The sequence below is a fragment of the Pseudophryne corroboree genome, chromosome 8, assembly GCF_028390025.1.
Source record: "Pseudophryne corroboree isolate aPseCor3 chromosome 8, aPseCor3.hap2, whole genome shotgun sequence".
NCBI classification, from domain to species: Eukaryota; Metazoa; Chordata; class Amphibia; order Anura; family Myobatrachidae; genus Pseudophryne; species Pseudophryne corroboree.
In genome coordinates this window covers 292,731,402-292,756,176 of record NC_086451.1, presented here as the reverse complement: position 1 = coordinate 292,756,176, position 24,775 = coordinate 292,731,402, and the positions used below count along the sequence as shown (strand labels likewise).

General features: G+C 44.9%; 1 long non-coding RNA gene across 2 annotated transcripts in view; it reads right to left on the bottom strand.

The window, feature by feature from the left end:
• Window positions 1-6,809: 6,809 nt before the first annotated feature.
• The window catches only part of LOC134948986 (uncharacterized), a 93,660-nt gene continuing 75,694 nt past the window's right edge, over window positions 6,810-24,775 (bottom strand). For both annotated transcript variants that reach the window (XR_010183077.1, XR_010183076.1), the window contains exons 4-5: window positions 24,039-24,229; window positions 6,810-6,971 (exon numbers count right to left, since the gene is read on the bottom strand). This is a non-coding gene — a long non-coding RNA (uncharacterized LOC134948986). The remainder of the gene's footprint in view (window positions 6,972-24,038; window positions 24,230-24,775) is intronic.

The window sequence follows — 24,775 nt, the reverse complement described above, 5'->3', positions numbered from 1 at the left end:
TTTTTTTTTTTGGGGGGAGGCACAAATATTATTTATATATTTTTTAAAATATTATTTTTTTTTTTTTTTTTTTTTTATTGCTGGAACGGTAAAATCAGAAAAAAAAATGGCGTGGGGTCCCCCCTCCAAAGCATAACCAGCCTCGGGCTCATTGAGCTGGTCCTGGTTCTAAAAATGCGGGGAAAAAATTGACAGGGGATCCCCCGTATTTTTAAAACCAGCACCGGGCTCTGCGCCTGGTGCTGGTGCCAAAAATACGGGGGACAAAAAGAGTAGGGGTCCCCCGTATTTTTAACACCAGCATCGGGCTCCACTAGCTGGACAGATAATGCCACAGCCGGGGGTCACTTTTATGCCGTGCCCTGCGGCCGTGGCATCAAATATCCAACTAGTCACCCCTGGCCGGGGTACCCTGGGGGAGTGGGGACCCCTTCAATCAAGGGGTCCCCCCCCCCCAGCCACCCAAGGGCCAGGGGTGAAGCCCGAGGCTGTCCCCCCCCATCCAATGGGCTGCGGATGGGGGGGCTGATAGCCTTTGTGATAAAAAAAAGATATTGTTTTTTCCATTAGTACTACAAGTCCCAGCAAGCCTCCCCCGCAAGCTGGTACTTGGAGAACCACAAGTACCAGCATGCGGGAGAAAAACGGGCCCGCTGGTACCTGTAGTACTACTGGGAAAAAAATACCCAAATAAAAACAGGACACACACACCGTCGACAGTAAAACTTTATTTCACACTACCGACACACACATACTTACCTATGTTCACACGCCGACATCGGTCCTCTTCTCCATGTAGAATCCACGGATACCTGAAAAGCAAAGTTCAATATACTCACCTCAGGGTCCAGAGATAAATCCACGTACTTGGCAAAAAAAGAAAACGCAAATACCCGCTCCAGAACGGACTGAAAGGGGTCCCATGCTGACACATGGGACACCTTTCCACGATTGAGACCTGTCAGTGACAGCTGTCACTGACAGGTCTCTAAGCCAATCAGGAAGCGCAACTTCGTTGCGCTCACCTGATTGGCTGATCACTGTGACAGCGCATCGCACAGCTCCCTCCATTATATTCAATGGTGGGAACTTAGCGGCTAGCGGTGAGGTCACCCGCCGGTCAGCGGCTGACCGGCGGGTGACCCCACCGCTAGCCGCTAAGTTCCCACCATTGAAAGTAATGGAGCGGCTTTGCGAGGCGCTGTCAGAGTACAGACGGCGTCCAGCCAATCAGGTGAGCGCCACGGCAGTAGCGCTTCCTGATTGGCTGAAGGGACATCAGTGACAGGAGTCACGTGATGTCCCGGCATTCGGGGAAAGGAGTCTAATGTGAAAACATTGGACCCCTTTCATTAGTCCGGTGGATCGTGTTCGGTTTGTTTTTTTACAAAGTACGTGGATTTACCTCTGGACCTGGACCTCTGGACGCTGGAAGGTGAGTATAATTTTTTGACAGGTACCCTCGGATCGTCGGAGATCGTTGCAGTCGGCGTGTCAACACAGGTAAGTATGTGTGTGTCGGCGTATGAAATAAAGTTTTACTATCAAGGTGTGTGTGTCCTGTTTTTATTTGGGTATTTTTCCCCCAGTAGTACTACAGGTACCAGCGGGCCCGTTTTTCTCCCGCATGCTGGTACTTGTGGTTCTCCAAGTACCAGCTTGCGGGGGAGGCTTGCTGGGACTTGTAGTACTAATGGAAAAAACAATATCTTTTTTTTTATCACAAAGGCTATCAGCCCCCCCATCCGCAGCCCATTGGATGGGGGGGGACAGCCTCGGGCTTCACCCCTGGCCCTTGAGTGGCTGTGGGGGGGGGGACCCCTTGATTGAAGGGGTCCCCACTCCCCCAGGGTACCCCGGCCAGGGGTGACTAGTTGGATATTTGATGCCACGGCCGCAGGGCACGGCATAAAAGTGACCCCCGGCTGTGGCATTATCTGTCCAGCTAGTGGAGCCCGATGCTGGTGTTAAAAATACGGGGGACCCCTACTCTTTTTGTCCCCCGTATTTTTGGCACCAGCATCAGGCGCAGAGCCCGGTGCTGGTTTTAAAAATACGGGGGATCCCTGGCCGATTTTTCCCCTGCATTTTTAGAACCAGGACCAGCTCGATGAGCCCGAGGCTGGTTATGCTTTGGAGGGGGGACCCCACGCCATTTTTTTTTCGGGTTTTTCCCCGTTTTTTCCCGTTTTTTAAAATCGCGGCAAAATCCGCCAAATCGGCCGATTTTCGCCCGCGACTCTGGCGAATCCGTTTTTCATTGCATATGGTGAATTCCGGAAGCCACCTTCCGGAATTCACCTGGCGAATTTGGTCGAATTGAAAAAACGGCGATAATTGCCGCGAATTCGCCCGCTATTGCATATACCCCATAGGGCAGGAATGCTGGTACATAAGGCCACCATAAATTATATACAGCACCCAGTATTCCCAGACAGTCTCCAAAGCTGGTACTGACTGGGCCCAACACTGCTTAGTTTCCAAGATCTGAAGGAATTGGACGTCACCCAGTGTGGTGTAGCTATATAGATCTTTTATAAGACCGACTTTGACCATATATGAGCCATACCCATATGTGCTATATTAGCCATTAAAGGAGAATGCCATCACAGGGGGATGGTACAGAATTGGAAGTGACGAGTGAGCTAAATAAATGCATAAAGCTATGTGACAAATGTGGATCCACCCACATGCATGCATTGTGACACACGGCAGTGTCACCAAAAGCAATGCCCAACTATATGTAGTGATAGAAATGGGACACTCGGCGGTGTCCAAACCTAAAGCAACATAGCTATATTAATTGGTTAAACAAAAAATAGAAGTGTTCAGTCCCAAATTATCACAGAAAGCATCCTAAGCAGAATTCTTCATTAAGGCCATTGGGGGTCAAAGTGTTCAGTCTATGTATCCATTGCAGTTCTCTTTGTAATAGGATTCTGTTGCGGTCTTCCCCTCGTTGTAGGGGGTATCTGATCAATGATGCAACACTTCAGCTGGTTGACGGTGTGTTGAGCTTCCTTGTAATGTCTTGCAAAGGGTAAGTTGGTGAAGTCTTTTGAAGTGGCTGCAGTGGTTAAACATTTCTTGATTGAAGAACGGTGCTGACTAAGTCGTTCCTTTAGCATTCTGCTTGTTTTCCCAACGTATAACAGGTTGCAGGGACATTTGAGGACGTAGACCACGAATCTGCTATTACACTCCAATCTTTGTTTGATCGAATATTCCCTGTTGTTAAATGGATTAATAAAACGATTGCCCAGTAGTAGAAATGGGCAGTTGGAACATCCTATACATTTGAACACCCCTGGTTTCATTGTTAGCCAATTAGAAGCTTTGTTCACTTTGCATTGTGAAAAATCTGTTTTTACTAAAAGGTCTTTAAGATTAGGTCCCCGTCTGTAAGCAAATCTCGGCAATGAGGATAAATCTTTTGAGAGGATAGGGTCACTTGAAATAAGATGCCCGTGTTCTCTAATCTTACTGCGGATGTAGCTTGAGGCCGTGGTGAACATACTGCAAAAGTTCAGTCTGTCAGAGTCTCTTTTAGAGGGACCTTCTCGTTTAAGTAGATGTTCATCCCTATTGACTTGTCCGATCTTTTTTAAAGCATCATCAATCTCCTTTCTGGGGTATTCTCTGTCCAAATATCTTTGACACATCGATTCCAGTGCTGCTGGTATGTCACTGAAATCTGCGGTGATGCGTATCACCCTCAAGTGTTGTGAAAAAGGTAAGCCTCATTTGAGGGGTGCAGGGTGAAAACTGGTGAGGTGATGCGTATCACCCTCAAGAGCTGTGAAAAAGGTAAGCCTTGTTTGAGGGGTGCAGGGTGAAAACTGGAAGATAATAAGAGGGTATTTCTGTCAGTCTTTACTGTAGATTTTAGTAAACAACTTGTTGTTCTCCTTTCTGATTGAAACGTCCAAAAAATTGATGTGAGTCTTGCTGAAGGTCTTGATGTGAGTCTTGCTGAAGTCTTGCTGAACCTGATGGTACCTGGGAGTGAGTTGAGCTGATTAATGAGAGCCAAAAGTGTCTCTTCCTTGCCTTGCCATATTAAAAAAAGATTGTCAATATAGCGAACATAGAACGCTAAATATTGACAAAAATCTGGATTACCAGTAATATGAACCTGCTCGTAGTCTGCCATGAAGATATTCGCATACGAGGGTGCCATGTTAAACCCCATGGGTGTCCCCTGCTTTTGTAGGTAAAAGCAATTTTCAAACAAAAATTTTTTTTTGTTGAGAATCACTTCAATGAGGAGCATCAAAAAAGAGACTGGAGGTCCAAAGTAGGCATCATTGTCAGTAAGTAAGGCTCTACAAGAATCAATACCTCTGGAGTGGGGGATGTTTGTGTAGAGGCTAGAAACGTCAAGTGTGACCAACAAAGTGTCCTCCGTGATGTCCTGGACAAAAACAAGTATGAGCGCATAAACAGTATCTTTACTGCAATTGAGATGAATTTGGTCTTATGTACTGTCTTTTATTGTACCGATCTTGTGTATTTTTCTTCTTCTTTAACAATGTTTTGTTGTCATATAAGTGTATAATTGCATTTTTTAAAGTATGCTTTGTTTTTATGATGTGACAAAAAGCTGTGTTTGTTTTGTATAATTGAATATGAAAACGGCCTGTGTTATATACGATTTTATTGGCTGTTTCTTGTGCTGTTTGATATATAAATCCTTGCGACTAGGCATCAAACCAGGCCCACTGACGAAGCCCGGTGACAAAAAGTGTATGGCCGTGGTTTGACGCAAGGAGTTTGATCCCGGTCTGAGGACGGGGTGTACATGCCTTTGGGTAACCTCTAACATCTATTATACAAGCGGTGGTTTAACTGCCACCTCTCGTACAAATTATACCTGCTTTTGTGATTTCTGGAGTATTAATAAACCTGTTATACTTTCAATGCACTATTGGTGCCCCTGCTTCTTCACATTTTATATGTATATATATATATATATATATATATATATTCATTTATTTTACAGCAATGTTATAAATTTGGGTGGAATATACACCGAGTTGCAGACACGGATTAAGACCTCATGAGGATCAAAGCAAGATTTGGGGGCTCCCTTCCTCAAACAATCCTCAGTGTACTGTAATAAAGTACACTGGAAGAACTCATGTTTTTTCTGTGCACATCCTGGCAATTCTCTCTAAGGATCTGACGTCATACACACATGTGTCACGACTGGTCATACGCACAGCACTGCAAGACTGGAGACACGTGTATGTGTGCAGTGTGGGGCCCCCTCAAATCACACACACTGCACCCATTATAAGTTTGCCAGTGGATCTAAGTGATGGCGACGGCAGGGATGGCTCCTATTGGTGCCTCCAAAGAAATCCAATCCAGAGCTGCTGCTGCTGCATATTGCTGTGTTGGACAGAAGGCCACCCCTCCTGCAACCCAACCCTAACCTCCCCTTCCTGCAGCCTAACCCTAACTGTCCTCTACTGCAGCCTAACCCTAACCATCTCCGCCACCCCCTCCCCCGCAGTCTAACCCAATCCTCCCCCACTCCTGCAGCCTAACCCTATCCCTCACCCTAGTGCCTAACCTTAAGCCCACAACTTGCTAGCAGGATCTGTAAGGATTCTGTCTGTCGGGATCCTGCTGTTGGTTTTCTGACTGCTGAGATCCCGACTGCCTGGATTTTGACCACATCCTCTATTCACAATAGCTGCTGCGTGCAACTCAGAGGGGCAAATGTATTAAGCCTGGAGAAGTGATAAAGCGGTGATAAGTGCAAGGTGATAATGCACCAGTCAATCAGCTCCATTATGTAAATTGGCAGTTAGGAGCTGATTGACTGGTGCATCATCCCCCTGCACTTATCACTGCTTTATCACTTCTCCAGGATTAATACATCTACCTCAGAATGAGTTATTTGGTTAGCTGGTTTGCGCAATTATTGTGAAATGTATGGCCAGCTTTTACATGATGTATTCTGTAGTGCCAAAAATTTTAATATAATAATTTCATTACTTTGGTAACATCCTTCTGTTTTACTGTGGCTCATGCATGTACCACAGAGATAACCTTGCATAGAAAAGGAAACATTAGTTTCATTATTTTTAGAAAATGGATCTAGAATGATTACACAGTGATTGGTTACTAATTTGTTATAATTCCATTAATCATGCTTGGCCTCATGTCTGTCTGTTCAAGTAACTGTAAGTGAAAGTCTCCAGTGTGAAGTACGCTGGAGGCAATATGTGATTGCATAAGGTCTAGTCACTTTAAGCCTGTTCCCCTGCCCCCTCAGTCACATAATGAAGTGTTGTCCACATTTCACACTTGGTGCTGAAGAGGAAACCTCGCTGTGTAAATTGGGATGTAGGGCCATGGACACTGCATACAGCTGAGGCCTTTTTGTTAGCGCTCCCCGCTGAGCTGTGCCACAATTAATCAAGCTTTCTAGGTTTTGGTTAATTGTCAGCCCCAATAAATTGTTTTATTTTTTTGGCTGTGCTCCAGGTCTGATAATTTTACAGTCTTCAGTTTGATGTTCATACAGTGCCAGACAAGAAATGGGCAGGGGAGGGGTGTATAGGGACCCCTAGACTTATGTCTCTTGATATCTACAACAGTAGGCTTAACCCTTATATATCTGAGATGGTTCACAATGATGTTTGGTAAACTAAATAGACCAGGAAGCCGCTATAAGTTTCACTTTTATTTCACCATTATTGTATTATACCACTCTTCAGTCTTTGATATATTTTACACAAACTGTATTATTTCCAATCCTTATTGACCTAACAATATGACAAAGAATCAATGCAATCAATCTTACAATATATTTTTATTGTATTTACAATAAATTGAAATGGGGTAGTGACCAAAGATTCTATAACCTAGAATAATAAACAAATCATTTTACCACTTGAAATCACTTAAACATGAAAGAGAAAGACAATACTTCCCTTCTGTATCTTTTGTGTAGAACTCTGAAAGTTGATGTAGTGTGTAATCCAATACATAAAATACAAAAGAATAGAAATAGTGTGATAATGTTATAAAGTTTCATGAATTGTTTCAATATATATTTTATTGGGACTTAAACCAGCCATCAAATAATTTTTAAGTTGTTTGCGCAACCGTGATCAGTCTACTTTAATTATTCTACTTAGCTCTGAAGATAAGGTATCGCTCTAATAAAAACAGTTCTGATTCAAAACAGCAGCTGTTTCTAACGAAAGAAATAAGGGGGGGAATTCAGTGAACCGCAGAATTTTTTTTCATGGGAAAAAAAAACATGTTTTTCATAATTTTTTGCCCAATGTTTTTTTTGGGCAATTCAATTCAGGTCTAGTTTTTAGTATCGGGAAAAATGTACTCCTTCCTGTACTAAAAACGCAGGATCCAGGATAAGTTTCCGAATCCATGTATTTTTGTGATGCAGCCACGAAAAAAACAGCATTTATTGCATATTTTCTTTCTCCTGCCTCCGGACAGGTGAAACAAAATCCCTAATAATGTTAGTTATCTGAATCAATTGAATTACCCCCTAGGAATCAACTAACCACAGAATTTACTCTGGCTAATTGGATTCCCCCCATGGATTGTTAATAGGGTATTTGAGATAGACCCACTATATTTCAACAGGTGATGAATAAAAAAGGTAAGAAAAGGTCCATATCATATAATTATAAAGCAATCCTAATAAAGCAATTTAAGTATTATTTCCATGCCTCATATAAATCACTTAACCATAAGTAAAGGTATACACTTCTATTTGAATAATAAAATGACTCATAATTATTTTTTCTAAACAAACTATTATTGTGCTCACAAAATACATAGAATATCAAAGTGATTTTCTCTCTAGCTTATTGCTAAATGTATATACAGGGTCGAACTATGTAGGCCCCATAGCAATATATTAAAAGGGCCTCTGTCCAAATGCTCCTTGAGAGACACCTCTCCACAGCAGTTATTCATTCTATGCACCATAAAAGTGCCCTAGTTAATTTTCTGAACCATAGTTGTATCCTAGTTAATATTATTCCCCATAGTAGAGAAGTAAGGAGCACACAAAAATATGTATGTTTGTGTGTGTGTGTGTATATATATATATATATATATATATATATATGTATAGATGTGTCCACTTATATATAGCCTCCCTGCACGTTAAATAGCCGTGGGGTGACTTGATAGCCAGGGCCGGATTAAGCGTTGAGGGGTGCCCGGGGCACTTTAGACAGGGGGGCCCTTGGGGAAGGGGGGCGCTGTGTATAAGATTGTGCATACCTCCCAACATGAAAAAATTCTCTTTACATAGACTTCCCTGTTAATATATGATTGTAGTCACCTGTGTTGAACTATTTAAATGATAAGAAAGGTGTTTCAACTAGAGATGAGCGGGTTCGGTTCCTCGGGATCCGAACCCCCCCGAACTTCACCCATTTTACACGGTTCCGAGGCAGCCTCGGATCTAAGCCTTGCTCGGTTAACCAGAACGCGCCCGAACGTCATCATCCCACTGTCGGATTCTCGCGAGATTCGTATTCTATATAAGGAGCCGCGCGTCGCCGCCATTTTCACTCGTGCATTGGTGTTATGCACACCAGTGCCTGCAGGAATGTACTGGTGTTTGAACTGTTATACACACCAGTGCCTGCAGGAATGTACTGGTGTCTGAACAGAGAGGGATGCAAAACAAATGAACTCACAGACAGACTGGGAAATATGACATAACGTACACAGAAGGTGATAGGGTAACAAAACCAACACAGAGTGAACAGAGAAGCCCAGAGGCTAAGAAACTGGGTGTCTCCCTAGTATTAGAAATGCTCAGATGGAAAAAGCAAGATGTTGTGTTTTAATACGTAGAGAACCCGAAATGCTGTTGCTAAGGGCAACAGCAAAACCCTAAAGGGTTACTAGCGGGTGTGGCAGTAAACTCCTTGGTCAGAGATGGAATAATAGACACAAGGAGAGTCTCCACAATCCTAATTCTCACTTGCAGGGCCCAGGTTCAGCTTACTGCCACTAAACTGACACATGGACGCCCTGCACAGTGAGAGAGGATTATGCAGGCAGGTCTGAAAGTACAGCCACAAACCTGCTGGGTTCACAGAATAGCAAAAGAACCTCAGCAGGCTAAACGACTGACTCCAGTCTTACTGCTAGGTCTGGATTGGCAGAGTGTAGTACCAAATGCCCAGGCCTATTTGCAGTAAGCAACAACAAAATACAAAGCTACACAGTACTGGCTAACTTTCAGGAACTGACTAACCAACAAAGATTCAGCAGCATCTGCTTAACCTGAGAAGAGGCCTTATAAAGCAGGTGCTGTCCACGCCCCCCTCAGACCTCACAGACTGTGAGCACAAAAACCAGCACCGGATCCCATGCCTGTAACCACTGCACAGCAAAAGACCCGAACCGGAGTATCAGCTGCGCTCAGGTTACTCCGCTAGCACTTGTCTCCCGGTTGCCATGACGACGTGGCAGCACAGGGCAGGAGACCCTAACAGTACCCCCCCTCTGACGAGGGGTCAAAGAACCCCTACCACCGGGTTTATCGGGGAACTGCGAGAAGAAAGAGCGTATCAGTCTGGGGGCATGAAGATCACAACTGCGCACCCACGACCGCTCCTCCGGGCCATACCCCTTCCAGTGCACCAAAAATGACAGCCGACCCCGAACCATCTTGGAGTCAAGAATCCTTTCAACAACAAACTCCCTCTGGCCACGTATCAGAAGAGGGGAAGGTCTTCCTCTGGAAGAAGGATTACTAATCGCCCGTTTTAAAAGGGAACAATGAAATGTTTTATTGATACCCAAAGAACGGGGCAGATCTAACTGAAATGCCACCGGATTGATAACCCTGGTGATCTTATAAGGGCCGATGAACCGGGGGCCTAACTTATGAGATGGCTGTTTCAACTTCAAATTCTTGGTAGACAACCAGACGAAGTCTCCTAATTTGAAGCTGCAGGGTCTTTTCCGCTTATCAAAAACCCTTTTGGTCACTAATGACACAGACACAAGGGCTTTCTTCACTTTCCTCCAAATACCTCTAAGGACCGAAACGACAGAGGAACCACCAGGCGTGGAGTCCAGGGGGTCAAAAGAATTGGCCTTAGGATGATGCCCATACACACAAAGGAAGGGAGAGATCCCTGTAGCAGAGTGAGCCACGTTGTTATAGGCAAACTCCGCCATTGACAGATGAGCAACCCAGTCAGTCTGACACTTGGAGACATAACACCTGAGGAACTGCTCCAAGGTCTGGTTCACCCTTTCAGTCTGCCCATTAGACTGCGGATGGTAGCCTGACGACAAGCTGACAGAAATCTGGAGATCGGAACAAAATGCCCTCCAGAATTTGGCCACAAACTGGGATCCGCGGTCAGAGACCACATCAAGTGGCAACCCGTGGAGGCGCACAACATGCAGCATAAATAATTCAGACAGGCGTCTGGCCGATGGCAGCCCAACCAGTGGAACGAAGTGCGCCGTCTTCGAAAACCTGTCAACGACAACCCAGATGGCTGTCATCCCAGAGGATTTGGGCAAGTCCACAACAAAATCCATTGAAATGTGGGTCCATGGCTTAGATGGAATAGAGAGTGGATGTAATGGGCCAACAGGAACCCCTCTAGGAGTCTTATTTCGGGCACAGATGTCACATGCCCGAACCCACTGATCCACATCCTTAGCCACCGAGGGCCACCACACCGCCCTAGATAGCAACTCCCGAGTTCTGGCAATACCCGGGTGACCTGCCGACTTCTTGGCATGGAATTCCAGGAACACTCGCTGTCTTAACCTAGGAGGCACAAACAAAAGACCTACCGGAAGGTCTGGAGGAGCCTGCTCCTGTGCTCTAAGGACTAATGACAAGAGGTCCTGGGTAATGCCCACTTTAATACATGATGGGGACACAATGGGCAACGGCTCCTCTGTGGTCTCCTGGATTGGAGCAAAACTCCGCGAGTGCGCATCAGCCTTGATGTTTTTTGACCCAGGGCGATATGTTATCAAAAAATTAAAGCGAGCAAAAATCAAAGCCCATCGTGCCTGCCTGGCATTGAGACGCTTCGCTGACTCTAAATATGCCAAATTCTTATGGTCGGTGAGAATTGAGACCACAAACTTAGCCCCCTCAAGCCAGTGTCTCCACTCCTCGAGTGCATCCTTAATAGCCAACAATTCCCGGTTACCCACGTCATAATTCATCTCGGCAGGCGAAAATTTACGGGAAAAGTAAGCACAGGGATGAAGGCGATTATCAGACACTCCCATCTGAGAGAGCACTGCCCCAATACCCATCTCAGAGGCATCCACCTCCACCACAAAAGGACGCTCTGGATCTGGGTGTCGCAGCACCTTGGCCGAGACAAATGCCCTTTTGAGACGGGCAAAAGCCGCTTTGGCCTCACGAGACCAGTGAGCAACATCCGCCCCTTTCTTAGTGAGTGCCACCAAGGGCGCCACTATAGACGAAAATCCAGCGATAAATCGTCTATAAAAATTTGCAAAGCCCAGGAAACGCTGAAGCGCCTTCAAACTAGTGGGCTGCACCCAATCCAGGACTGCCTGTACCTTGGAACCCTCCATTTGGAAACCTTCTGGGGAGATAATATATCCTAGAAATGCGATTTGCTGAACTTCAAATTCGCACTTCTTCAGCTTCGCCCCAAGCCGGTGGTCTCTGAGTTTCTGGAGGACTAAGCGTACATGCTTCCGATGTTCCTCCAGGGAATGGGAGAAGATTAGGATGTCATCTAAGTATACAACTAAGAATCTATCCAAATATTCCCTGAGCACATCGTTCATGAAATCCTGGAAGACTGCCGGGGCATTACAGAGCCCAAAAGGCATCACCAAATATTCCTAATGCCCTGAGTGGGTATTAAAGGCAGTCTTCCATTCATCCCCCTCTCTTATTCGGATTAGATTGTACGCACCGCGTAGGTCAATCTTAGAAAAAATGGTGGCAGTACGAAGCTGGTCAAACAAGACCGAAATGAGAGGCAGTGGGTATGAGTTTTTAATCGTGATACGGTTCAATTCCCTGAAGTCGATGCAGGGTCGCAATGAACCGTCCTTTTTACCCACGAAGAAGAACCCCGACCCAACTGGAGACTGTGAAGGTCTGATAAATCCTTTAGCCAAGTTCTCCTGAATGTACTCTGCCATAGCCTGAGTCTCAGGACGTGACAGGGAGTACAACCTGCTCTTGGGAAGCTTAGCATTCGGCAACAAATCAATGGCACAGTCATAGGGGCGATGGGGAGGTAGTACCTCTGCAACTTTTTTGGAGAACACGTCCGCAAAATCTGCATAACACCCTGGCAATCCTGGCAAACTTAGCTGCGAGAGCCTGACTGGAAGGCTCAAGCAACTCCTGAAACAATCAGTACCCCAACTAAGAATCTCCCCAGAGACCCAGTCAAATTGAGGATTGTGGGCCCTTAACCAGGGTAACCCCAACACCAATGGGGCAAAAGTACAGACAGTCACATAAAAGGACAATTTTTCAGAGTGTGTGGCTCCAATAAACAAAGAAATCTGGCTAGTGCAAGAGGTAATTTTACCCTGGGATAATGGTTCCCCGTTTAACCCACAAATCTCAATTTCCGACGCCAAGGGTACTAAGGAAACAGAGTGTTTCAGGGCGAATTGGCGGTCCATAAAAACCCCGTCGACCCCACTGTCCACAAAGGCCTCAGTCTTGACAGTTTGACCGAGGATCTTCAAGGTCACCGGAATGATAAAAGTCTTCTTGGGAAATTCTGACTTCTGGCCTGACAGGATATTTCCCATCACCCTCAGGCCCTGAAGTTTTCCGGCTTTTCTGGGCATGATACTACCACATGACCCTTATTCCCACAGTACAAACACAACCCCTGCTGTCTCCTCCGCGTCTTCTCACGCGAGGAGAGGCGGGTAGCCCCAATCTGCATAGGCTCCTCGGAAAATTCCTCAGAGTCTGAGGTTCCCTTGGGAAAGAAGGAAACCTCGGTCTCCCTTTCAAGCCTACGCTCTCTCAGCCGTCTATCCACCCGGATGGATAACTGCATGAGCTGATCCAAGCTATCAGGCAAGGGATAATGTACCAGTTGGTCTTTTATCTGGTTAGAAAGACCTCTTCGGTACTGGTGTCTCAGGGCTGGGTCATTCCACTGGGTATCATGGGCCAACCTCCGAAACTCCGTACAGTAAACCTCAACTGGCCTTCGCCCTTGCTTAAGGATCGAAATCTGAGCCTCGGCTGAGGCCGTCTTGTCAGGGTCATCATACAACATGCCCAGTGCCGTAAAAAAAGCATCAACACTTTTAAGCGACGGACAGTCAGGCTGCAACCCATATGCCCAGACCTGTGGGTCTCCTTGTAGCAAGGAAATCACTATGCCCACCCGCTGAATCTCTGACCCAGAAGACTGAGGCCTAAGCTGGAAATATAACTTGCAGCTCTCCTTGAAACAAAAGAACTGCGAGCGATCTCCAGAAAAACGATCCGGAAGATTTACTTTCGGCTCCTTAACCCCTGAAGGTGCTGCTGCTGCGGGAGCTCCGCCAGCGGCCTGGGAGGTGTGCATTTTAATGGACAAATCATTAAATTGACGAGTCAGGACCTGCACCTGATCGACCACCTTTTGCAACGTATTTTGAGGGGTATGCTCCATATTCCCACAAAATTTCAACAGGAGTATTGGGCTGCTGAATATGTTATGCACACCAGTGCCTGCAGGAATGTACTGGTGTTTGAACTGTTATACACACCAGTGCCTGCAGGAATGTACTGGTGTCTGAACAGAGAGGGATGCAAAACAAATGAACTCACAGACAGACTGGGAAATATGACATAACGTACACAGAAGGTGATAGGGTAACAAAACCAACACAGAGTGAACAGAGAAGCCCAGAGGCTAAGAAACTGGGTGTCTCCCTAGTATTAGAAATGCTCAGATGGAAAAAGCAAGATGTTGTGTTTTAATACGTAGAGAACCCGAAATGCTGTTGCTAAGGGCAACAGCAAAACCCTAAAGGGTTACCAACGGGTGTGGCAGTAAACTCCTTGGTCAGAGATGGAATAATAGACACAAGGAGAGTCTCCACAATCCTAATTCTCACTTGCAGGGCCCAGGTTCAGCTTACTGCCACTAAACTGACACATGGACGCCCTGCACAGTGAGAGAGGATTATGCAGGCAGGTCTGAAAGTACAGCCACAAACCTGCTGGGTTCACAGAATAGCAAAAGAACCTCAGCAGGCTAAACGACTGACTCCAGTCTTACTGCTAGGTCTGGATTGGCAGAGTGTAGTACCAAATGCCCAGGCCTATTTGCAGTAAGCAACAACAAAATACAAAGCTACACAGTACTGGCTAACTTTCAGGAACTGACTAACCAACAAAGATTCAGCAGCATCTGCTTAACCTGAGAAGAGGCCTTATAAAGCAGGTGCTGTCCACGCCCCCCTCAGACCTCACAGACTGTGAGCACAAAAACCAGCACCGGATCCCATGCCTGTAACCACTGCACAGCAAAAGACCCGAACCGGAGTATCAGCTGCACTCAGGTTACTCCGCTAGCACTTGTCTCCTGGTTGCCATGACGACGTGGCAGCACAGGGCAGGAGACCCTAACAATTGGAGATTGAACGGAGAGGACGTGGAAGCGTTCTCTCCCTGAAAAGCTCCGTAATCTGTGCTCAGTGTGCTGCAAATATCTGTGCTCGGTGTGCTGCAAATAATCTGTGCTCAGTGTGCTGAAATTATCTACGTTCTCTGCCTGAAAAAGCTCCATATCTGTGCTCAGTGTGCTGCAAATATCTGATCAGTGTGCTGCATTGTGGGGACTGGGGACCACCAGTATAAGTATATACATGATGTGGCCATTCACTGGTACCTGGTGACAGAACGTATACTGGATTGCCTCACAATGTAACTTTATATCTGTCATCTATATACATGATGTGGTCATTCACTGGTACCTGGTGACAGAACGTATACTAGATTCCCTCACAATGTAAGTTTATATCTGTCACCTATATACATGATGTGGCCATTCACTGGTACCTGGTGACAGAACGTATACTGGATTCCCTCACAATGTAACTTTATATCTGTCACCTATATACATGATGTGGTCATTCACTGGTACCTGGTGACAAAACGTATACTGGATTCCCTCACAATGGAACTTTATATCTGTCACCTATATACATGATGTGGTCATTCACTGGTACCTGGTGACAGAACGTATACTGGATTCCCTCACAATGTAACTTTATATCTGTCACCTATATACATGATGTGGTCATTCACTGGTACCTGGTGACAGAACGTATACTGGGTTCCCGCACAATGTAACTTTATATCTGTCACCTATATACATGATGTGGCCATTCACTGGTACCTGGTGACAGAACGTATACTGGATTCCCCCACAATGTAACTTTATATCTGTCATCTATATAATAATTATAGTAGTACAGTACAGTAGGCCATTGCTGTATCTTGCAGCTCTGTGTCACTGCAAGTATCCATTCCATATCTGTGCGGCATTTTTGTGAGCATTATATATAGTATTACAGTGCAGCATTTTGGTGACTAACAGTATATAGTTGTACAGTAGGCCATTGCTGTATCTTGCAGCTCTGTGTCACTGCAAGTATCCATTCCATATCTGTGCGGGATTTTTGTGAGCAGTATAAATAGTATTACAGTGCAGCATTTTGGTGACTAACAGTATATAGTTGTACAGTAGGCCATTGCTGTATCTTGCAGCTCTGTGTCACTGCAAGTATCCATTCCATATCTGTGAGGCATTTTTGTGAGCAGTATATATAGTATTACAGTGCAGCATTTTGGTGACCAACAGTATATAAGCACATGAGGGAAGAGGGCCCTGCTCGTGAGAGCTAACAATCTAAAGGGGAGGTGTAGACAGACATGGGTGACACAGATGACACATAGAGAACGTGGAACAGAGGGTTAGGAATCAGGATGAGATTTGGCTGGGTTTGGTGAAAAAGTGGACCCCCAGAAGGCACAAGTCAATACTTAACATTGCAACATTTTACTGGGCTATGCAGGAGAAAATTAAAAACAGGGGAAAATAAAAATAAATAAAAAAGAATCGATAAATTCTACCGCTTTCAAAAAGGTCAATGGAAGCTGAAATAATGGACAACTACCTCATGGAAGCCAGATACAGTATACCAAACAGTACTTAGCAGAGTTAGGAATGAGTGCTTATGAAATACAGTAACATTTTGTCATAAAATTTCAGAAACTGCATAACTGGTCTCTTGCACTCTTTTGCTCTAATATACCACCTGCTTTAGGATTTATATTCAAAAACATCATGTCTCCATAATCCCAAAAATGTCAGTATTCTTGGAAAGTGGTTTGTTCCTTTGTAAGGGAAAGAGAACAAACGTTCTCAAACAAGGGTTTCTCAAATTCTTTTTCCTCTGGGAAGGGATTGTGGATTCGCAGGAATATCTGAGCATTTCTGTAATCAGAAAGCAGCGACTTTCTACAAATATTTACAAATAATTCCTATGATTTTGTCATTTTCTTCCAGTGATTTGGACCAATAATACCATTGATTAGAACGAATAATTCCAGTGATTTTGTCATTTTTTTTCCAGTGATTTGGACCAATAATACCATTGATTAGAACGAATAATTCCAGTGATTTTGTCATTTTCTTCCAGTGATTTGGACCAATAATACCATTGATTAGAACGAATAATTCCTGTGATTTTGTCATTTTTTTCCCAGTGATTTGGACCAATAATACCATTGATTAGAACGAATAATTCCAGTGATATTGAAGTGTTTGTGTGGCTTACCTTAGACGTCCAGCGACCACAGTGCACCTCTTTTTCTCTTTTCTTTGCATCATGTGCTGTTTGGGGCCAATTTTTTTAAGTGCCATCCTGTCTGACACTGCAGTGCCACTCCTAGATGGGCCAGGTGTTTGTGCCGCCCTCTTGGGTCACTTTGCTTAGTCATCTAGCTACCTCGGTGCAAATTTTAGGACTAAAAATAGTATTGTGAGGTGTTCAGTGTTCAGAATAGACTGGAAATGAGTGGAAATTGTGGTTATTGAGGTTAATAATACTATAGGATCAAAATTACCCCCCAAAATCCTATGATTTAAGCTGTTTTTGAGGGGTTTTTGAAAAAAAACACCTGAATCCAAAACACACGCGAATCTGACAAAAAAATTTCAGGGAGGTTTTGCCAAAATGCATCCGTATCCAAAACACGGCCGCGGAACCGAATCCAAAACCAAAACACAAAACCCGAAAAATGTCCGGTACACATCTCTAGTTTCAACACAGGTGATTGCAATCATAATTTAAGCAGGAAGTCCAGCATTTTGTCCATCCTGGAATGGGTCATGTTGGGATGTATGGATTGTGTATATTAAATTTAGCCCAATGGTGTATATTAGATTTAAACTAATAGTTTAATAATGCCTGGGTACTGTTTATAGCTCCACCAAACTGAAAGACAACTTTGTAGTGGAACAAAGACCACTTAAACAACCTTAAAATACATACAGAAAAATAAAATCTATAATTTATCTTGTCACATGCAAAAATAGCAGCAGCCTCTGTACTACTTACACACTGGGACACGACTCAGGAGAACTCGGTTTGTGTGTGTGTGTGTGTCTGTCTCTCTCTAAACCCTCATTAGGTAACAAGTTACACAGGACTCAGACACCCATGTGTGGAGAGAGCTGTAAGTGACACAGGGATCCCACCCTGTGTCACTTACAGCTCTCTCCATCCTCCTATCTTTCCTCTGGATGAGAAGCTCCGTTGATAGTTCATAAAATCTGATACTCCTGTGTCTCTGCCTGCACTGCATACTGTCCTGCTTGCATTCTGGCTGTCTGGTTCTGCTGCTGCATAAGAGGGAAAGCTAATGATGTCAGTGTGCTCTGGCCAGGGGGCCCCCTGACAGAGGGGGACCCAGGGTACAGTATGCCCTGCATCCCCCCCTTAATATGGCTATGTTGGTAGCGCTGAGGATCTTTATGTGCATCTTTTTCATTCCATTAAAATGCATTTTATTCACAAAATAATGTAAATAGGATGCTCAAGCAGCTTATGCATCTTATTATTCCAATCATGCCAGCTAGCGTGTATACATAAAGAATAGATGGCACTCAAGGACTTTTAAACTGAAAGTATATTGTGAACATAGTCACAACATTTTGTGGCTTGTTTACAAAATACTTTATCACTTTAAAAGTCCTTTAGTGTTGTCCTTTTTCTCTGTATATGTATAATGATGCAATTCACCCCAGCACACCTAGTGGACACCTGCATCTCCCCTCCGGCAGGTGGTGGTGGTGTGGTAGGTGTTTGCAGGCCAGGGGGTGCTAGGCTGAAGATTTACCTAGTTACACAATTCAGGCTGGCAATGGATCAGACCCAACTGCTTAGCAGGCAAGTCTGGGAAATTGGTATGTAACTTTATAACCTGGGTCCAGGTTCCCCTAAGCAATGTCACCACTTGCACTGACTATCGTTACGCCCATGAGTCTGTAGATTACTACACTTTGTTACTGTGACATTCTGTCCTCTGCAACATGGAGCCCAGGCATTGGATGAATGCTGTAATAACCATGTCTTTAATGCCCAACTATAAAAGGATAAAAATATCCTTACTTCTGACAGAGATTAAAACGTTGCATAATGTGTCACATGGTGAATGTTCTTTACTGCACTCCTTATAAACCTTTATAAAGGGCTCGGTTATAGGAGTGAACTGTAATGTAAGATTCCTTTTTTATTACAGGAGCAATGGAACAAAAATGATCTCCTTTCAAAGGCTGTTCTCTGTAATCTCCCATCAAGGTTACTATGTTACTGCGCTGGACTTTATGCCTCTCTCATTCTCTCCAGTTACTGATCCACATATTGCTTACATGGGAAAGTACATGAGCGAGAAGAAACCCACCAACTCTCTAATATATGGGATGCCATAGGGATATTTTACCATCTAATTTCCAAAGGGATGTTGAACCAAGTTTAAACTTGCATCTCCCTGACCACAACAGCTACATATTTTCATACACTGTTCTCTGTGTCACTAACATAACATCCTAACATCCTAACATCAGCAGGAAATTCACTCAAGAAATTATCAGGTGTATAATGTAATGTATGAGATCAGAGAGCAATGATTATCCCATTACAATAACCAGATGTGGTTTTTGTTTTTTCTGATAGTCTGCGTTGACCCCTATTAGAGGCAACTAGCACCTGTAAGGATCTTTCAGCTGCCTTATTTACACATTATGACTATGTATAAATACAAATTTTAAACTAAAACGATATGTTGTCATAAAAGAAAACCCTTATTGGATTGGCAAAACACATATCTCCGTGAGTACAGGTACTCTTGTGTACCATAATCCAGAACATCTGTAAAGATACCTTTATTTGATTGACTCTACTAGTTCACACTGTGAGGTACCTCTACCAACTGGGTTTCTCACCATTCTGTACAGAATAAAGATACCTTTATAGGAGCTATCCTCACCTTACACAAGTGAGTTGGGGTACACCACACCATTATTAATTAAGTTTATACACCCTGGTGGAAGTATTTCACACTGCTTCAATTTAATACTGATACTATTTTTTGCCTTCAACATTTTACTACACATTGTGAGATTCTCATATTATTTTCATGTACCAAAGAGGCCGTCCCTAAGATCCCCTCTGCTCTGGCTCCTCTGTTCACAGACTGGGGGCCTAATTCAGATCTTATCGAAGATGTGCTAAATTTAGCACATCTACAATCAGTTTCTCATACATTCATGGGGACGCCCAGTACAGGGCTAGTCCACCCCGCATGTCTGGCTCTGCCCCCCCCGCCGCAGGGGTGCAAAAGCATTGCACGGCGGCGATACTTTTGCACCCAGTGAGTAGCTCTCTGCCTGCACAGCTCCTGCGCGCTGGCAAGGAGCTACCTGCCATGTCCTGGGTTGCATCAGCTGTGTGTGACATCACGCAGTCGCCATGGCCCGCCCCCGCAGTAGTCCATACACGCCTGCGTTGTCCGGACCGCGCCCCGCCAACTGCGTTCTAATGACATTGGCACAGCCCCTCCTGCCCCGTGACCGCCTCTGCGATTGCAGCCCTGAGATACTTTTAGAGATCCCTTTGCTGACCGCCGATGCCCGTTGTAGCTGTCTGACACGTGTGCGCGTTGCGGTGCATACGCATGCGTAGTTAGGATCTGATTGCCCGCTGTGCGAAAATGCACAGCAGTAATCAGTTCTGAATTACCCCCTGGTCCCTCCAACAGCTCAGTAGGCTGTCAGTGTCAGGTGTCGCCACGCTGCCTTGGCTCACTTGACTTGTATCCTGTCGACAGGTGTTGTGATGTCCTTCCAGGAACGGCTCTATCGCTAGGCGGGTATGGGTCATTAGGTCAACCAACTTAGGTCGACAGTCATTAGGTCGACCACTATTGGTCGACATGGTCACTAGGTTGACATGGTCATTAGGTCGACATGAACAGGGTCGACATGGAAAAAGGTTGAGAAGAGTTTTTTTTTACTTTTTTTGGTGTCATTGTCTTCGTAAAGTGACGGGGAATCCCAATTAGTGCACCGTGTCCCCTCGCATGGCTCGCTTTGCTTGCCATGCTTCGGGCAAGGTTACTATTCCCAATCGTAGTCCACGTGGATTGTAAAGTTTGAAAAAGTTTTAAAAAAATGAAAAAAAAAGTGAAAAAAGCATGTCAACCTTTTTCCATGTCGACCTAGTACATGTCGACCTAGTGACCATGTCAACCTATTGCATGTTGACCAATAGTGGTCGACCTGATGGCTGTCGACTTAAGTGTGGTCGACCTGAAAACCGTATGCCCGTTAGGCAATTTTAGGTGGCTGCATTGTGATGCTGGGCCCCCTTAGGGTGACACTGAATTCATCTAGCAAAAAACTGAAGGATTCCTCTGTATGTGGCCAGAGCCGGATTAACAGGGGGGCCCCGGGGATAAGTACCCTGGGCCCCCCTTTTTAAAAGCCCCCCCCCGCGCTGCCGCCACAGATCGGATCTCCGATCCGATCTGCGGTGCTGCGCTCCCGGCTCCCGGGAGCCGGCGCGGCGGCTCCACATGCAGGGCAGTTGAGTTATAGCTGTCTCCACTTTCCTGGCAGCGGCGCCGCGGCCGCACGTAGGGACTGTGTAGCATGTCCAGGAAGGACAGCTGAGCGACGGCCCAGCTTTCCAATAATCTGTGCAGCAGCAGCCTGTGGCTCAGCCATTGGCTGGGCGCGCAGGCTGCAGGGAACAGGGAAGGCAGCGCATATGGAGCCTTCCTGCGCCCAGCCAGCACCCCTATACACTGGACCTACCAGCATCAGAGCAATAGTTGTGTGTGTGTGTGTGTATATATATATATATATATATATATATATATATATATATACTGTATGTATATATATATATATATATATATATATATAGCATTCCAAGTCAGCCGGCACTTTGTGCTTTCATACAGCTGGTCCCGGTGCCCTGTACAATAATCCACACATACCTCCAAAACCGCACGGCACTCACAGGGACTCGTTTCACCAAAAAATTTAATGGCAGTGTTTCAAACAGTCAACATGTTTCGAGGCTGACGCCTCTTCCTCAGGACACACCAACAAACAACAACTAGACATACATTAAACATTTAAATACCTAATACCCAGGAGATCCACCCACCACGCTGATCGCCCACAGCTGCCTCCGTTGAAAGACCGCGGGCACCTCACTTCCAGGTCCACGCCGGCGGAAGTCGCATAGCAACCTCCAGCTTGCGTTCCAGCTGAGAGGAGCCGGCCACTACGTCATCCAACGGCGCTGCATACGGACGGAGCTGGGGGGAAAAGACAACAAACAAAAATACATAGAAAAAATACATATAAAAACTAGTGATGAGCGAGGTTCGGTTTTACTCGGTTTTACTCGGTTCTCAAAACGGCATCTTATTGGCTATCCAAAACACGTGACATCCGTGAGCCAATAAGATGCCGTTTTGAGAACCGAGTAAAACCGAGTAAAACCGAATCCGCTCATCACTAATTAAAAACGTGATCACTTATTTAACCCATTAAACATCAGTATCCATAGGGGGGACAAATTAATACAACAAGAGCACATAGTAACCCACTAGTTCGTAGCACCAAAATTCAGGGAATAATATATGCACCTGTCATTACTTTATATCCATAGCAACAGCTACCTCACATCAAGCAGTACACTAATAGTGTTCTGTGCTATTACATCAAGCTATTCCAATTAATTTTTTCATTTTAACCATTGGGAGCAGTAGTACCCATTCCAACCGTGTGATCCACCTGGCCTCAGTTAAAATTAAAGATTTGGCTCTATCACCTCCACGAGGAGATTCTGGAATATGATCTATTATAAAGTATTTCAAATCTGACAAAGAGTGACCCCTCATCCTAAAATGACTGGCCACAGGTTGGTCAGAAGTTTTTCCTTCAGATGACAAATGAATGGCTGATCTATGTAAGGCCATTCTTTCACGGAACTTCCGTGAGGTCTGGCCCACATAGTACATACCACACGGACATGTTATCACGTACACCACAAAAGATGAGGTGCACGTGAGAACATGTCGGATATATATATATATATATATACATATGTACATATATATATATATATATATATACACATATACACATATACACGTGTGTGTGTGTATATATAAATATATATATATATATATATATATATAAAACTATATACACACACAGTATATGTCAACTTATACACCAACGTTTCGGGGCTTCCCATGCTGCCCCGCTACCGCCCTCAGTCCTTATCCACACAATCGCCTCCACCGCACCATGCCGGCCACAGCCTCCGCATCCACTGCACCGCAGACCACAGCATCCTCAGCACCGCCGCTACTAAAGAGGTAATCTTACCCTGCTGCCTTTCTCTCTCCCTAGTCCCTACTGTATGCCCTTGCTGTCCCTCTCTCTGTCACTCTCCCTGTCCCTATGTTCCTGCTGTTACTTTCTCTGTCCATCTGTCACTCTCCCTGTCCCTGCTGTCACTTTCCCTGTCCCTCTGTCACTCGCCCTGTCCCTGTGTCCCTGCTGTCACTTTCCCTGTCCCTCTGTCACTCTCCCTGTCCCTGTGTCCCTGCTGTCACTCTCCCTGTCCCTGCTGTTACTTTCCCTGTCCCTCTTTCACTCGCCCTGTCCCTGTGTCCCTGCTGTCACTTTCCCTGTCCCTCTGTCACCCTCCCTGTCCCTGCTGTCACTTTCCCTGTCCCTATGTCCCTGCTGTCACTCTCCCTGAATTTTGCCTCATTCCATGTGGCATAATGTGAATTTCGGCTCATACCGTGTGCTATAATGTGAATTTCGGCTCATACAGTGTGCTATAATGTGAATTTCGGCTCATACAGTGTGCTATAATGTGAATTTCGGCTCATACTGTGTGCTATAATGTGAATTTCGGCTCATACCATGTGCTATAATGTGAATTCCGGCTCATACCGTGTGCTGTAATGTGAATTTTGGCTCATACCGTGTGCTATAATGTGAATTTCGGCTCATACTGTGTGCTGTAATGTGAATTTTGGCTCATACCGTGTGCTATAATGTGAATTTCGGCTCATACTGTGTGCTATAATGTGAATTTTGGCTCATACTGTGTGCTGTAATGTGAATTTTGGCTCATAACGTGTGCTATAATCTGAATTTCGGCTCATACTGTGTGCTATAATGGGAATTTCGGCTCATACTTCAAATTTACCACCCAATTATAATTTTCTTTGCAGTAATTAAAGACGTTATGATTTTAATTTGAGATTTTAGGGCCCCACTGTCTTAAGTACCCCGGCCCCACCGAAGCCTTAATCCAGCTCTGTATGTGGCCTCCTCCTTTTACACTGCATTGACTGCTTCCGCGGGTCAGGTGCAGCCGCCGCTATCAGGCTGTACCATATTGTGTCTCAGTGCTTCCTCCATACTCACATGTGTAACATCAAGTCATGTGAAGGCATATAGGAGGCGGATGTAACTGTGGATCCCGAGTGACGTCCCCACAGCCGCTCCTCATAGCCCTGATGCACCGCCTCCAGGCCCCTGGATCCCGGCTCTCCAGCAGCAAGCAGCACCTGACTACATGTCTGCACCCAGTAGCGTTGCTGTAATGCTGCTGTCCCCTGCAAGAGAAGCCATGCCAATTACGACGGACAACAAGGAAACAACAGGCACTGGGGCACAATACACAGTACATATGGGGGGGGGGGAATCATTAATGAACTTACAGATGGTGGGATGGTACACAATAAGGAGCATACAAATATATGTATGTGTGTAAATCATTTCAAATGATGGGACAGCACTCAGAGGATTTTGTAATAACTGTATTAATCAATTTTCATATATACAGTACATCACAACAATGTTTAGGGTGACACAGACTTTTGTCTACTATACTGCTGCATCCTGAGGACAGTGCATACAGCACTGAAACGTTGATGGAATGTATGTATACAAATTGATTAAAGCAGTTATTGCAAAATCCTCTGAGTGCTGTCCCATCATTTGAAATGAAATTGTTTATCCACAGTCTCTCCATGTTGGACTGGATCACCGAGGTAGTTACAAATATTGATTGAGTGTCAAGACCTATGGATATTTGTGTATACTGTATATGTATTTATATATACATACAATCAAATATTCCCACCAGACCCCATATGCAG